Source organism: Diceros bicornis, chromosome 18, assembly GCF_020826845.1.
Source record: "Diceros bicornis minor isolate mBicDic1 chromosome 18, mDicBic1.mat.cur, whole genome shotgun sequence".
Taxonomy (NCBI): Eukaryota; Metazoa; Chordata; class Mammalia; order Perissodactyla; family Rhinocerotidae; genus Diceros; species Diceros bicornis.
In genome coordinates this window covers 28,525,587-28,543,278 of record NC_080757.1, presented here as the reverse complement: position 1 = coordinate 28,543,278, position 17,692 = coordinate 28,525,587, and positions in this window count along the sequence as shown.

Below are 17,692 nucleotides of genomic sequence, written 5' to 3'. Positions count from 1 at the left end.
GTGCTCCACTGCTGGCGGCCCGGGTTCGGATCCCAGGTGTGCACAGATGCACCGCTTCTCCGGCCATGCTGAGGCCACGTCCCACATACAGCAACTAGAAGGATGTGCAGCTATGACATACAGCTATCTACTGGGGCTTTGGAGGGGGGGGGAAGGAGGATTGGCAATGGATGTTGGCTCAGGGCCAGTCTTCCTCAGCAAAAAGAGGAGGACTAGCATCAATGTTAGCTCAGGGCTGATCTTTCTCACAAAAAAACAAAAACAAAAAAACTAAAGCGGTCAGGGCCGGCCCTGTGGCTTAGCAGTTAAGTGCGTGCGCTCCGCTACTGGCGGCCCAGGTTCGGATCCCGGGCGTGCATCAATGCACTGATTCTCCGGCCATGCTGAGGCCACGTCCCACATACAGCAACTAGAAGGATGTGCAACTATGACATACAACTATCTACTAGGGCTTTGGGGGAAAAAAAAAAGGAGGAGGATTGGCAATAGATGTTAGCTCAGAGCTGGTCTTCCTCAGCAAAAAGAGGAGGATTAGCATGGATGTTAGCTCAGGGCTGATCTTCCTCACAAAAAAAAAAAAAACTAAAGCAGTCAGATCCAAAAGTCAGAGATCAGAATGCTGAGAGCATACCAAGGTAACTCATAAAACCACTAATGATGTTTAGCTTTTCTGCCTCTTTTGTATAGCACTGACAAATTAAAGTTTGGAAAGTTGGATCATCCTATAATCTGAAATAAAAATACAAGCCTAGACCAGAGAACAGTTCAGAAACCAGATCAGAAGACTAAACAGATCCATTGACATGAGACTGCATAAAAATTAATTTGGCAATAATCTATGGGATGGGAGACTTGCAGCAATCCAATTCTGGACAAATAATGGTCCAGATGAAAGTAGTGGCGATGTAAGTAGGGAAACAATGAATCTATGTGTCTCTTTAAGGGAAGAATTAATAAGAGTTGGTGACTAGATGAGCTTAAAAGGAGAAGGAAAAGTCACTACTAACTCCAAAGCTGCAAGGAAATGGGGAACTTGGAGAGGGGAACCAGTTTGGTGGTAAAAATGATGTATATGGGTGCTGTTTGAAATGACAGATGTTTGAGTGGCTATGCTTTAGGTATAATAGCCCTTAAGATAGGTCTGGAGGAATAGATTTAGGAGTTACGTGTACTTTATAGGTATGAATTTGTAAAGCTAGCACTTTAGAGGTGATGTTAGTTCCTTCTCAGTGTTCTACTTGCAATTTGAATAGGTTGCTATGCCACCAGATACCTACGTGTGAACAGCGTGGTTCATACCACAGTGAGATTGAATGATAACACACTTTCCCACTCATTTATACCTTTTTCTTTCAAAAGTAGAGAACTCTATCAAAACAGGCATAATTTTAACTAGTTGTATTGTTTATGAAAAGAATATAAATACATTGGTATTGTTTGTCCAGTAGTTTTAAAATTTAGTTTCTTGAAGCCCTAAGATAAGACAGGGTCTAGACAGCTTCTGCTGGGTGAGTGGAGATGGTTATGCTAAGAGGAGGCTGAGCAGGTATACCTATGTGTTACCCATTCCCAATTTGACCAGAGCTGCTCCACTTTTTTCTGTTTCATGTATGAGTTCCACATAAAGTTTGATTTAAAACAGGAGTTTTCTGGGCCGGCCCCATGGCTTATCGGTTAAGTGCACGCGCTCCGCTACTGGCGGCCCGGGTTCAGATCCCGGGCGCGCACTGACGCACCCCTTCTCCGGCCATGCTGAGGCCGCATCCCACATACAGCAACTAGAAGGATGTGCAACTATGACATACAACTATCTACTGGGGCTTTGGGGAAAAAAAAGGAGGAGGATTGGCAATAGATGTTAGCTCAGAGCTGGTCTTCCTAAGCAAAAAGAGGAGGATTAGCATGTATATTAGCTCAGGGCTGATCTTCCTCACAAAAAAAAAAAATAGGAGTTTTCTGCAAAAAAAAAAAATTATTTTTGCTTTTATAATCTTTGATCTAAGATCTTTTTCCCCTTCAGGCTTGAATAGAACCTCTCTCCCTTCCTCCCTTCCTTCTTCCATCCTTTCCTTCCCTCCTAACTCACTCTAAGTCAGTTCCTCAAGGGTTTATAGTCCTTCCTTCTGGTCAGAAACTTCTCAAGAACAATCAGTGGGTGGGGGAGGAGCATAGGACATGAACACGTAATCTACAAGTGTAAATAGTCAACAAACAAAAAATGTTTAACCTCCCTAGGAATCAAAGACCCATAAATTAAAACAACATTGAGTGAGATACCAATTTCCACCTCTTAGATGGGCAAGAGTGAATGCTTTGGTGAGAGGCATGGGGAAGCAGATGAGAGGTGTGTCAGTGGGAATATAAATTGGCAGAACTTTCCGGGATCAATTTGACAGTAATATCTTTTTTTTCTTTAATAATTTTATTTATTTTTTTCCCCACAAAGCCCCAGTAGATAGTTGTATGTCATAGCTGCACATCCTTCTAGTTGCTGCATGTGGGACACGGCCTCAGCATGGCCGGAGAAGCCGTGCGTCAGTGCGTGCCCAGGATCCGAACCCAGGCCACCAGCAGTGGAGCATGCGCACTTAACCGCTGAGCCACGGGGCCGGCCTGACAGTAATATCTTTAAATACATCCTTTTCTTCAGCAATTCCAGTGCTAGGAATAATATCCTAAGAAAATAATAGGACAAGTGTCCAAAGGTGCATATGCAGAGTGAAAAATTGGAAACAACCTAAATTATTGTAGATTCATACAATTATACTTTTAAATTTTTTTCCACTTACTGTAACATGAACAGTTTCCCATGTTTAAATTCTTTTAAGAAGATGAAATGCTATTTAATCAAGTAGATATGCCATGATTTACTTAACTATTTCTCTGTCATTGGAAATTTAAATTTTCTAATTATTTGTTATTATAAATAATGCTGTGATGAACTTTCTTATGTATACCTCACTCCCTCACACCCAATCATGAAATCCTAGATATCACATCTTCTTTTCAACTCCACTGCCATCATCATAGTGCAAGCCACCATCATCTCTGACTAAAATAATTGATGGGGAGGAAGACTATCCTTTACCTACTCTGGGTCCTTTCTGGCTGGGCTACAAATTAAATTGACATGAGACTGAATAGCAGGAGAAAATCAAACAAAGCTTTATAACATGTATACATGGGAGAGACTTGGAAAAACTGGGTAACTCGACAAAATGGTGGAGGTTCTCATCTTAAATAGCATATTCAGGTAAAGACAAAGGAGGATGTTGGGGGTGGGGTGAGTCTGCTATGGGAGATTACCAGAAAAGCACAGTAAACAAGAGTAAGATTTAAGGCCTCACCTTCCACATTGACAAGTTTCTAGAGATGAGGTCATCCCGCCCCTTCCCAGTCTGGAGAGGGAGATACCTTTACAATTGGAGATTTCCGTTACAAATGTAAATGTTTGGTAAACAGAACTTTGATAAGAATGGGCTTAAAAAGGACCCGCCCAGTCTGTAGATACCCAGAGTTATCTATGGTGAAGGCCTGTCCTGGCGACAGGCCTCTTATCTTAAATTCTTTTAGGCAGTTGGTGGTCAGGGAGTGTCAAAGTGTCTTCAGAAAATAAACAAGGTAAAGAGGTGTATTTTGAGGTGGCCAATTCTGATCCCCCACACAACACAACTGCCTTCTTTTTCTAATTTTAATGTAATTTATTTTTGAATAAGTAATATATTCTCTGGTTCATAAAGTACAAAAAGATATACAGTAAAATGTCTCTTTTCCACTCCTATCCTCCAATCACTGAATTCCCTCCCTGGAGGAAATAGGACTTCGATATTATCATTCATTTATGCAGTAAATATTTATCGAGCACCTTCTATAGGTCAGTGACTTATTAGATCTGGAGGTATAATGGTAAACAAGATAGACATGATATATAGACTTATGGATCTTACATTCAGTTTGAGAATACAAACAAAAAGAGTGAACAAAACTTCAACTTGAAGCAGATATCATGAAGGTGCAATATTGTGATTTATAAGAAATATATATTTGGTCATTCAGATGGCCAAAATATATTTCATATATACATTTGGTCTTCCTTCACAGTTCCTGGCTCACAGCTCCCAAAACGCTTGGAATTTCTTAAGTGTTCAGAATGATGAAAGTGTCTTTTGTTACGCTAATGAAGTGACTTTGGGAAAGCTGCTCAGGATGGGGGCTGGTTGCCAATGGAGTCAACCATGTGATCAGAGGATTGGAACTTTCAGTCCCACCTCCCAAACTCTGGGTAGAAGTGAGGAACTAGAGGTTGAATCAATTGCCAATCGCCAATAACTCAGTCATTAATGAATATGTAATGAAGCCTCAATAAAACCCAAAAGGGCAGCTCATTGGTCCTCTTTACGGAGAGCTTCCATGATGGGGAATCAGAACGCTTCCACGTGCCACTATGCTGAGCCCCAAACTTCTTTAGGACACAAACTCCTTTGTTCTGGACCTCACCCTATGTATCTCTTCATCTAGCTGTTGATTGGTATCCTTTAACATCCTTTGTAATAAGTTGTAACGGAATTTCTTGAGTTCTATGAGCCATTCTAGCAAAGTAATCAAACCTGAGGAGGGGGTCATTGGAACCTCTGATTTAATAGCCAGTCAGTCACATGCACAGGTAACAGCCTGAGCTTGCAGCTGGCATCTAAAGTAGAGGGTGGTCTTGTGGGACTGAGCCCTTTACCTGTGGAATCTGATTCTATCTCCTGGTAGATAGTGTCAGAACTGACACAATTGACAGTTGAATTCTCAGACACCCTGCTAGAGTCCAAGAACTGCTTGTTGGTGTGGGAAGCCTCCCCGCCCGACACACACACTGGAATTGGGTCCAGGAACCCTTTGCAGAAGGACATAAACATGGTACTGAGACAAGAAATAATAAAGTCCAGCTTATTTTAGATAAAATGGTCAAGGTAGGCCACTTTGAGGCAGTGGCATTTACACAGATCTAAAGCAAGAGAAATGAACCACACAAAGAACAGGAGGAAAGAGCACACTAAGCAGATGCAAGAGCTTATGCAAAGCCCCTGAGGCAGGAAAGAGCATGGTGGGTATTAAGAATAAAAAGGAGAGAGATAGAACATAAGTGGAGAGATTGGCTTTTGATGGAAAGAAGGACTCTTCCTTCATTGTAAACGAAAAGAATCAAGGTACAAATAAAAGCAGTGCTTTGTAGCTTTGGTGGTGGGATGATTAGAGAGTTTTCATCCAATAGTTTCTAATTTCTCCATGACAGGTGAGCAAAGGTCTTTGCTAAAACTGAGAATGGAGAAAGGAGTGCAAAAGGTTTGAGGAAAGAGGCGGCTTTCCCTCAGTCATCTTAGGGAGTGGGAATGTGTTCCTATTAGAGAAACATAGTGGGGTTCCTGGGCTGTTCTGAGTGCTAAATTGAGGCTTAAGATTCTGCATTTAGGGCTGGCCCCGCGGCATATTGGTTAGGTGCACATGCTCCGCTGCTGGCGGCCAGGGTTCAGATCTCGGCGCGCCCCGACGCACTGCTTGTCAGGCCATACTGTGGCGGCGTCCCACATAAAGTGGAGGAAGATGGGCACGGATGTTGGCACAGGGCCAGTCATCTTCAGCGAAAAAAAAAGAGGAGGATCGGCATGGATGTTCGCTCAGGGCTGATGTTCCTCACACACACACAAAAAAGATTCTGCATTTAAAATGAAATCAACTCAGCTGTGATTTCTCAAAAGTCATGAACAAAAGAGTTGATAATTTGGGGCCAGCCCACTGGCATAGCGGTTAAGTTCGCAGTTCTGCTTTGGTAGCCTGGGGTTCACTGGTTTGGATCCTGGGTGAGGACCTACTCAAGGCTCATCAAGCCATGCTGAGGCAGTGTCCCACATAGAGGAACTAGAAGGACTTACAACTAGGATATACAGCTATATACTGGGGCCTTGGGGGGGGGAAAAAAGAGGAAGATTGGCAACAAATGTTGCCAATCAGGGCCAATCTTCTTCTTCTTCAAAAAAAGAGTTGATAATTTAAATTAAGAGAATAAAAAAATTCTTGAAGGAAGTGAGTGGGGAAAAAGAGTGAGCAGAGAGTTAAGCCTTAGAATATGCCCAAAGGAGACAGAGAAGATGTGATCCGAGAAAGAGAAGTAGAGAAGTACAATGTCCTCAACCCCGTGAAAGTAGAGAATTTAAGAAAGAAGGTAGTTATCAAAAGGGTGCAAAATAGGACGTTGAGATCAAGGAAGGAAAGGGCTGGGAAAGGATGACTGCTTTTGGTTTAAAAGGAGGCCTCCTTAACTATGGTTCATTTATCTCTGTAGTTGATGGCACTGGTACCAGATTGCAAAGGGATGAAGAGGACTGACTGGTACTAAATAAGGCTAATAAAAATCAGCCACTGTTCAAAGGAATTGGAGACAGGACATTTGAAGAGGCAGCAGTAACAAGTGAGTTATGTTCTGAATGGGGAGGCTTATAAATGTATGAAAATGAGAAAGAGCTAGTGGAGAGAGATTGCAAATGCTGGAGAGGGAGGACATGTGAGCAAAGATCTCTTTCAAGACCGAATCGGGGGGCCAGCCCGTGGCTTAGCGGTTAAGTGTGCGCGCTCCGCTACTGACGGCCCGGGTTTGGATCCCGGGCGTGCACCGACGCACCGCTTCTCCAGCCATGCTGAGGCTGCGTCCCACACACAGCAACTAGAAGGATGCACAACTATGACATACAACTATCTACTGGGGCTTTGGGGAAAAAAAGGAGGCGATTGGCAATAGATGCTAGCTCAGGGCCAGTCTTCCTCAGCAAAAAAGGGGAGGATTGGCATGGAGGTTAGCTCAGGGCTGATCTTCCTCACACACACACACACACACACACACAAAAAGACTGAGTGGGTTGTAATTTATTCAACAAATATTCGTTAACACCTGCCATGCCAGGCACTTGGGTTACAGCTGTGGACCATACGGAACAATTCCTGTCCTCGGTGCTTATGGTCTGGTTAGTAGATAATCTAGAGCCGAGAGAAGAGGAGGAAGAGATGTCTTTTTTCTTATATTCCAGGGTAGAATAGGAGTATAAGAATCCGGGATGTTTTGCGCTTGAAAGAGGATGGAACAGCTAAGGGTGGTGTATTAGTCTGCTCAGGCTGCCATAGCAAAATACCACAGACTGGGCGGCTTAAACAACATAAATTTATTTTCTCAGTTCTGGAGGCTGGAAGTCCAAGATCAAGATGCCAGCATGGTTGATGTCTGGTAAACCTCTCTTCCTGGCTTGCAGACAGCACCTTCTTGCTGTATCCTCACTTGGCTTTTTCTCTATATGCACATACACATACAGAGCGAGGTTTCTGATGTCTGTTCCTCTTCATACAAGGCCATCAGTCCTATCGGATTAGGGCCCTACCCACATGACCTCATTTAACCTTAATTACTTCCTTAAAGGTCCTATCTCCACATACAGTCATTGAGGGTTAGGGCTTCAAGATATGAATTTTGAGGGGATACAAATCAGTCCATAAGAGGTGGAGATAGGAGTCAAAGGGGGAAGCTGGAGATTGGTTATGTGTAGGAGGAGGTGGAGATGGGAAAGCTAAATTGAGGAAATCAGAGAGTTGGAGAAGGAAGCACTTGTAGACCACCACGGAGAAGCTAGGATAGAGAAATTTAGTGTGGCCAAGAATTGTCAGAAAGAAGCTGATGTGTATTTCTTAGTTTCCTAGGATACCCACTTGGAGATTTACAGACAGCTGATACCAAACAAACCCACAGATTGCTAGAGAAGGGAAAAAAAAAAAAACTTTTCACAGTTCCTGCCTTTGGGAGAAGACAAACAATGAACATGGAAACAACTTACTTAAGGCTAATTATGATGTGATAGAGAGTTAAGGGAGCAAGGGGCAGCTTTAGATTCAGTGGCCGGGGAAGGTCTCTCTGGGGAGGTGACATTTCAGCCTGAAGTATGAGATAAAACCTGAGGGGAAGTGTTTGAAGCAGAGAAAACTCCAAGTGCAAAAGGTAGGGGGGCACTTGATGTTTTCAAAGAGCGGAAAGGAAACCAGTGTTCTTGGAGCAAAGTAAACTGGAGAAGCAACATAAGGCTAGAGAGCTAGGCAGGAGTCAGATCACGTAGGGCCTTTTTGGCAGGCCATGATAAAGAATTTGCATTTTATTCTAAATGCAATGAGGTGTCATTAATGGGTTTTAAGCAGAGGAGTGATGTAGTTTACTTTTAAAGATTATTCTTTCTGCTGAGTAGAAATAGATTAGAAAGGGACAAGATGGCCCCAGAGATACGGTGGTGGGAGAGGAGATGGAGAGAAGTGGCTGGATTTGAGATATATTTTGGAGGTAGAACCAACAGACTTAGTGGGTGAAGAAAGGGGAAAAACTCTAGATTGGTTGGTAGGTTTGACTTATACAATTGGATAGATGGATGGTGGAGCCATTTACTGAGATGGGAAAGAAACATACATATTTCTGGAAGGAATATGAAAAATTCTGATTCAAGTCACTCTTTACGAAACACTATACAGAGCTCAATTATGCATACTTTAAGTCCTACAAAATAACTAGACAAGTCTGACCCTACTTTAGAAAAAAGAATGAAGTTAACTTTTAACCAGTATCTTTTGTTTGCCAGATGCTATCACACCTATCATCCTATTTAATCTTTACCATAGTCCTATGAGGTCAGAGGTATTAACTCTGATTTGTAGATGAGGGAACTGAAGCTCAAATGGGTTGTGTGACTCACATAAGATTGCACAGCTAGGGCCGGCGCCATGGCTTAGTGGTTAAGTGCGCACGCTCCGCTACTGGCGGCCCGGGTTCAGATCCCGGGAGCGCACCGACGCACCGCTTCTCCAGCCATGCTGAGGTGGCGTCCCACATACAGCAACTAGAAGGATGTGCGACTATGACATACAACTATCTACTGGGGCTTTGGGGGGAAAAAAAAAAAAAGGAGGAGGATTAGCAGTAGATGTTAGCTCAGAGCTGGTCTTCCTCAGCAAGAAGAGGAAGATTAGCATGGATGTCAGCTCAGGGCTGATCTTCCTCACAAAAAAAAAAAAAAAAAGATTGCACAGCTAGTAAAGCGACAAACCTGGTAGGCAAATCTAGTTCTTCAGAGACAAAGTTCAAAGCTGTTTTCATCACACAACACTGCTGTTCACAGGCTGGTTCTTTCTCCATAACCTTCGTCACTGGACTTCTTAAATATGACCATGGGAAAAGTGTGGTAAAAGAAATCAAAATAGCTCTCATGTAAGTGTTTTCCTTTCTCTTCCAAGTAAGACTTTTGATTAAACACATTAATATTTAATATACATCAGTGCTGGGCCTCTCCCAACTGTTGTATGGAGTTATGCAGAAGTTTTTTTTTTTTTTTTTACTTCCTCATTCTAACCATTTTTACCATATTAAGAAATAAATTTGAGTTTTAAAAAGTCCAGGAGTTTCACATTTTCTGTCTTCTGTGATCTTTGAGGTCAAATATTAAAGCTTACCAATGATGAAGCTATAGTTCTGTGTACTTAAGTAAAAGGTCAGATGAACTATATAATTCTTTACAGGTGCTTTCCCAGTCCCTTCTCCTCTGGAGCTGATTCATTTCCCTTTTTGGGGGATATATTCCTGCAGTCATCACTTTTAGGTCATGTGATTCTGAAATAAGAAACATTTAGACAGTTTTGCAAAATGTAACAGGATGTACCTGGTCCTATTAATTACTAATAGCAGTCTGAATTTAGCCTATCAAAAACTTAGATAAATGATATCATCTTAGAAGAAAAATACCTCTTGGCTCAGGTGGGAAATGCTGAGAACAATGGCAACATTTTTCTCAGGAAAAAAAGTTGTTTTTTCTAAAATCATCATTTTTTGGAATAACTTCTCCCAAATAACGTGTTTTAAAAAGTTATTAGAACCACCTCACAATCATTAGAATGGCTACTATAAAAAAAAAATCCAGGGCCAGCGCCGTGGCTTAGCAGTTGGGTGCACGCACTCCGCTGCTGGCGGCCCAGGTTCGGATCCCGGGCGCGCACCCACGCACTGCCTCTCCGGCCATGCTGAGGCCGCGTCCCACATACAGCAACTAGAAGGATGTGCAGCTATGACATACAACTATCTACTGAGGCTTTGGGGGAAAAAATAAATAAATAAAAATTTTAAAAAAAATCCAGAAAATAACAAGTGTTGGTGAAGTTGTGGAGACATTGGTGAAGTTGTAGAGACATTGGAACCCTTGTGCACTGTTGGTGGAAATGCAAAATGGTGTGGCTGCCATGGAAAAATAGTAGGGCAATTCCTCAAAAAATTAAAAATACAATTACTATATGATCCAGCCATTCTACTTCTGGGTATACATACAAAAGAATTGAAAGCAAGGACTTGTCAAGATATTTGTACACCCATGTTCATAGGAGCATTATTCACAATAGTCAAGGGGGGGAAGCAACCCAAGGGTCCATCAACAGATGAATGGATAAACAAAATGTGGTATGCATTCAATGGAATATTATTCAGCCTTACAAAGGAAGGAAATTCTGCAATATGCTACAACATGAATGAACCTTGAGGACATCATGTTAAGTGAAATAAGCCAATCACAAAAATACAAATACTGTATGTTTCCACTTATATGAGGTACCTAGAGTAGTCAAATTCATAGAGACAGAAAGTAGAATGGTCATTGCCAGGGACTGGGGCATTCCCCTGGGGCGGGGAATGGGGAGTTTTTGTTTAACGGGTAGAGTTTCAGTTTTGCAAGGTGAAAAGAGTTCTGGAAATAGATGGTGGTGATGGATGCACAGCAATGTGAATATATTTAATGCCACTGAACTGTACACTTAAAAATGGTTAAAATGGGGGCTGGCCCAGTGGTGTAGTGGTTATGTTCAGTGTGCTCCACTTTGGCAGCCTGGGTTCGCAGGTTCAGATCCCAGACGCGAACCTATACACTCATCAAGCCATGCTGTGGTGGCAACCCACATACAAAATAGAGGAAGATGGGCACAGATGTTAGCTCAGGGACAATCTTACTCAAGCAAAAAGAGAAAGATTGGCAACAGGTGTTAGCTCAGGGCCAATCTTCCTTACCAAAAAAAAAAAAAAAGGTTAAGATGGATTTAAAAAAATATGGTTATAAAAAATAAGTTCAAAACAAATTTGATAAATTTTGGGTGGTGGATAATTAGGATTTCCATCTTCAGAGTCATCCCCAGAGGATATAAGTGGGCCTCTAGTTTCTGCCAAAGCATACTACCTTACTCATTTGAAAACAAAATGTGAAAGCTTACCTGTGTAAAACTGGTCAACTGATATTTTATTAAAACAACAATAACAAAAAAAGTTAAGATGGTAAATTTATGTTATGTGTATTTTGCCACAATTAAAAATTTAAAGAAAAATTACTTGGGGCCCGGCCCCGTGGTGTAGCAGTTAAGTGCGCATGCTCTGCTGCTGGCGGCCAGGGTTCGGATCCTGGGCGCGCACCAATGCACCGCTTGTCAGGCCATGCTGTGGCGGCGTCCCACATAAAATGGAGGAAGATCAGCATGGATGTTAGCTCAGGGCCATTCTTCCTCAGCAAAAAGAGTAGGATTGGCATGGATGTTAGCTCAGGGCTGATCTTCCTCACAAAAACAAACAAACAAACAAAAAAACAAAAGGTTAAGATGGTAAATTTATGTTATGTGTATTTTGCCACAATTAAAAATTAAAAAAAAAATTATTTGGGGGCCAGCCCAGTGGTGTAGTGGTTAAGTTCGAGCACCCGGCTCTGGCAGCCTGGGGTTCGCGGGTTCAGATCCTGGGTGTGGACCTATAAACTGCTCATCAAGCCACACTGTGGTGGCATCCCATGTACAAAATAGTGGAAGATAGGCACAGATGTTAGCTCAGGGATAATCTTCCTCAGCAAAAAAAAAATATTTGGAAGGCCGAATAAGACCTTGACAGTATGGGAAGATAAATGTTTATTTCACCTGTCTTTAGACAGAATTTGAGTGAATGGAAATATTTTAGATTTTTATTATTTTTAGAATTTTAGCATTTATTGATCATCTATTCTTTTTTTTTTTTAACTTTATTTTATTTATTTTTTCTCCCCAAAGCCCCAATAGATAGTTGTATGTCATAGCTGCACATCCTTCTAGTTGCTGTATGTGGGACACGGCCTCAGCATGGCTGGAGAAGCAGTGCATCGGTGCGCGCCTGGGATCCGAACCCGGGCCACCAGTAGCGGAGCGCGTGTACTTAACTGCTAAGCCACAGGGCCGGCCCTGATCATCTATTCTAGACTTACCCAAACAGAAATACTTCTACCCCCAAAAGAAGAGCATTTACTCTCTAACCATGCTCTTCCAGTGATTGGGAGCTCTCATAACGGTGGAAAGCAACCGATTTCAGCTGCTTGAGGCCCACTTTGGTTTGCAACTCCAATTCCCTGTGCTTTCCTGCTTTGTCCACCTCTAATCTGTAAGAAAAGCCTGATAAGAAGTCATCTTGTTGCGCTAGAGCCAGTCGTGTCCCGATACCACCATTAAAATGATTACACCTTATTAATGAGTGTGCTTTTAGTGTCCCATTCTAACTTGTACCGCGTTTTTAGTACATGTCTTCTGGTCTTCAGGAAATATCAGAGGGTGAAAATGTTATGTTTTTAAAAATCTAAAAATTATAGATATATGTAGAATAAAAAAATGGATGTCTCATTCTTTATCCAGTTCCACATTCCAAAGATGACAATTGTCTGTCATGTGTTCGGAATATTTTCAAGTATAAACAAATTATTCCATTTTTGTCACAAACGATATCATACTATTCATATTGTTCTATGGCTTACTTTTCTCATTTTACAATCTATTCTGTGTTTTTTGTTTTTTGAGGAAGACTGGCCCTGCGCTAACATCTGTTGCCAATCTTCCTCTTTTTCTTTTTTATCCCCAAAGCCCTAGTACGTAGTTGTATATCATAGTTGTCAAGTTGTAGCTCTTCTGTGTGGGATGCCGCCTAAGCATGGCTTGATGAGCAGTGAGTAGGTCTGTGCCCAGGATCCCAACCAGTGAACCCTGGGCCACCGAAGTGGAACGCTCCAACTTAACCACTACACCACTGGGCTGGTCCCTAGTCTGTGTTGTTTTAATTATCCAAAAGTATTCTATTCACAGGATATTTTGAGGCATTAGCAAGAATATATTATACAGTAGGCTACAACAATGGATTGTGAGGGATTTTCATGATACTGCTCTGTCTTACTTCTTCCTTATTCCATTGTGAAAACTCTCACAAACTAAGAATTTGATTCAAACAATATCTTACCTTGAGCTCTGATAAAAAAAATTTAAAATCTGGCAAATTGCTTTTGAAGATCTCCTACAGGACAATATAAAAGTTAATGAACTTTACCGTATTTTGAATTTCTGGTGTCTTTCTTATGGGTTCTTGAAACTAATTATTTGCACTAATTCCTGAAAAATCCCTGACCAACAGAAATCCTATAGCTTCACTAGTACCCTATTTCTTTCTGGGGGGCATTGACTGCTTCTTCCTGCAGGCTCAGATAGAGGTCACTTCTTTGTTTCATGTTCTTCCTTCTACATTCTATTTGAAATGTTGTTCATATTTTGCTATCTGACCTCTACTACTCTATGCAACTCGTATTTGGTTTAAGGTAAAGTCTGAGACTCTGCCAGGCTTGGAGGAAATACTGTCTATGACATTCTTCACAAATTCTAAGTTGGAAACATCATTATGTGCTCCAAGAGCAAAATCTCAAGGACTGGAGGAGGATCCCGACAGCTTTACTGTACAAGTAAAAGTCTGCACTGTGTTTCCGCTTCATCAAGATTAAGAGGCTTATGGGACATATCACCCAGATACATTGTTCTGGATTAAATTCTGGTTTTGATAAACCAGCTGTAAAGGCCATTTCGAGATTGGTGAAATTTGTATAACGAGTATTAAATGAGATAAAGAATTATTGAAATGAATAGGTAGAAATCATTAAATTGAAGCAGGTTATAAAGCAATATACAGAGCCGGCGCCGTGGCTTAGCGGTTAAGTGCGCGCGCTCCGCTGCTGGCGGCCCGAGTTTGGATCCCAGGCGCGCACCGACGCACCGCTTCTCCAGCCATGCTGAGGCGGCGTCCCACATGCAGCAACTAGAAGGATGTGCAGCTATGACCTACAACTATCTACTGGGGCTTTGGGGGAAAAAAATAAATAAATAAATAAAATTATGAAAAAAAATAAAGCAATATACATATAATCTTATTTTGGTAAAAATGCATTTATCTATTATCTCTTCACAGAAAAATATCTCAAAAGAATATACAGTAAGGTAATCTTTGGTTGTGTTAGTATGTTTTTATATTTTCTACAATGCTCATAAAATGATTTTGTAATATTAAAAGCTTATTTTTTTATTAAAAAATAAAATAAAAACTATAGATTCTAGAAAAATACAAATGCAATTAGGCTCATTATACAGATAATATTTCAAACCAGTTAGAAAAAGGGGATTATTATATATATGGTATTGTGAGATCTGCTAATCACTTGGGAAATAAAAAATAAAGAAGAATCCCTGCCATACATCTTATTTCAAAATAAATTCCAAATGAAGTAGACATTTAAAGGTGAAAAAGTGAAACCATAAAAATTATTTTAGGGGCCGGCCTGGTGGCATAGCGTTAAGTGCACGCGCTCCCCTGTGGTGGCCTGGGGTTCGGATCCCAGGCGAGCACCAACGCACCGCTTGTCAGGCCATGCTGTGGCAGCATCCCATATAAAGTGGAGGAAGCTGGGCACGGATGTTAGTCCATGGCCAGTCTTCCTCAGCAAAAAGAGGAGGATTGGCAGATGTTAGGCCAGGGCTGATCTTCTTCCCAAAAAAAAAAAAAAAATTAAAAAAAATAGGCCAAATTTATGTTGTTATATTGTAAAAGGCCTTCCTAAAAATAAAATCCAAAAGCAAAGAAGGAAAAGATTGATACATTTGATTACATAAAAATTAAATCTTTGGTATTGTATGATATATGAATTATATCTCAATGAGCTATTAAAAATTTTAAATCTCCTACATGTCCAAAAATACTCTAAAGTCAAAAGACTGGGAAAAATATTTACAAGACATATAATAGTTGAAGGATTAAGTTCTTTAGTTTACAAAGAGCTCATATAAATGAAGAAAGAAAAGATGAACAGTCCAAAAGAAATAGGTACAAATAATATAAATATGCAAGTTAGAGAAAAAAATTTTGAAAATAAATTTTTTGTTTTAGACCAAAAGTTTTGAGGGCATTTGATCTTTGGAATTTATCCATGCTGCTTCTTGTCCCCAGAGCCCCTAATCCTACTTAGTCCTTTAATTGCCTGATATCTTTGCTGTTTTACAGTCTGGTTAGTTTAATTAATTGGAACCTGAGTTACTGAGATGCCAGTGTGACTTTGATCCCCATTAGGATTTGTCACTTCTTGCTGAGAAGAACTGTTTCATATCACCAGACTCTGGCAATCTGCCTCGCAAATGTGTGCCATTATTTACAGGAAACCTGAGAGAAATGGTGTGGCTGGTTCATTGCAAACTGTTGAGAAAACTCGAAGCACAATATCCAACTGATATTGTTACTAAAATCACCTTCAAAAAAAGGCGTCAACACTATCAGCCTTGGAATGACTTTTTTCCTTAATGTGCACTTTCAATTTTCTTTAGTTTAATACACACACGTGGAGTATCTAATGTGTATAAAACTCTGTAGTTGGGTGCTACCATCAAGAAAATCATATTTTATAGAAAAAGATTTAGAATAAGGGCTTCATAGTCCCAGGACAGTTTCTTTTTTTTTTTTTTAAATTATAATATTTATTTATTTATTTATTTATTTTCCCCCAAAGCCCCAGTAGGTAGTTGTACATCATAGTTTCACATCCTTCTAGTTGCTGTAGGTGGGACGCGGCCTCAGCATGGCCGGAGAAGCGGTGCGTCGGTGTGCGCCTGGGATCCAAACCCGGACCGCCAGCAGCGGAGCGCGCGCGCGCTTAACCGCTAAGCCACGGGGCCGGCCCCAGGACAGTTTCTAACTTGGCATCTCATATTCAGTTACTACCTTATTATAAATCCAGAAATTATAGTAAAAGTTGCTATATAATAACTGATATTTATATAGAAAAGTATGTCTTCAATCAAAATTAAGTGCCTTCTACGTACCAGGCACTGTCCTAGATATTGGGGATTTAATAAAGAATAAGATGCAGTCCCTACTCTCAAGGGATAGATGAGGAATTATAATTTATAAGGCATTTTTATATACATATATTACCTTCCTTGATTCTTGCAGAAGGCCTATGAAGTAGGCATGAAGAGATAGAGGTTCGGAGAGTTCCAAGAATTGCCCAAGGTTGATGATCAAGTAAATCACAGAGTATGCAAACTGAGATTTTCTGATGGCAAAGCTCATGCATGATGTATACAGTAAGGATTAATATTTAGTATCTGAAGTTGGAGAGAACCTGGAGATCTGACCTATTTCTCTGTATTTCCTCCCTTTTTTATGGTAGGCAAAAGGAAAATTTCATTCTTAGCTGGTAATGCATTTGTACCTAACATTTTGGAGAACCAGTAGTGTTCTGGCTATTTATCTCTTGAGACTACTTAGGCAACAATCTTTAGAAGATTTTAAATGATTGTATAAAAACTCCAAAGTGCTATTGTTGGAATTTTTGTTGTTGTCATAAACTTAAAGTCCAGTAGATTAGAGATTTCTTTTTTTGTGTGTGAGGAAGACCAGCCCTGAGCTAACATCCAATGCCAATCCTCCTCTTTTTTGCTGAGGAAGATTGGCCCTGGGCTAACATCCGTGCCCATCTTCCCCTACTTTATATGGGATGCCACCACAGCATGGCTTGACAAGTGGTGCGTTGGTGCGCACGCGGGATCTGAACCTGCGAACCCTGGGCTGCCAAAGAGGAGCGTGCGCACTTAACCGCTGCGCCGCAGGACCGGCCCAATTAGAGATTTCTTAAATTTTTCTTTTTGTCTGCAATGTGTAGCATTGGTACATAAGTTTCAATTTCCATTAGGGTGTTGCAGTGATGTACAAAAAACAACTTATTAACTGAACTTCTGGAGTACAGGAAGCTCATCGTTCACCTCCGCTATTTCCGTCTTTCCCAACTTGGCAAAATGCATATAAGGTGCATGGTAGATCCTCATTAAAACTTCAAGTTGAAAAGAGCAAGAAAAGAGAGACTGAGTTACAGAAACTCTTTTTCCGTGGGCAGCAACAACATTCTTCAGGGTTAATATTTCAGATAGTTTAGTTACTCCCATATTTGCAATTAGAAAAAATAGCTAAGGGATCTATGAACTTCTTTTGGTATTTAGTGGATAAAGATAAAACAGCTTCCTTTGTGTAAATAAGAGCATTCTGGTTTGGGTTTTGTTTTGGTCAGTATTTTCTTCTCACTTAATCAGCAGTCTTTGAAAAGCACTTGAAGGAAGAAAGAGCTTGGACTGCAGGAAGAGGAGATATGGAGGTTGAGCAAGGTTATAAACATTACTGCTCATACTGGCCTGAGGCCTGTCTGATGTTGGCCAAGCCAGTAAGCTGGAATCAGAAATAAATCTTCCTGCGGAGCCTTCACTAAAAAATAACCGTACTTGCCCTTCGACTTAA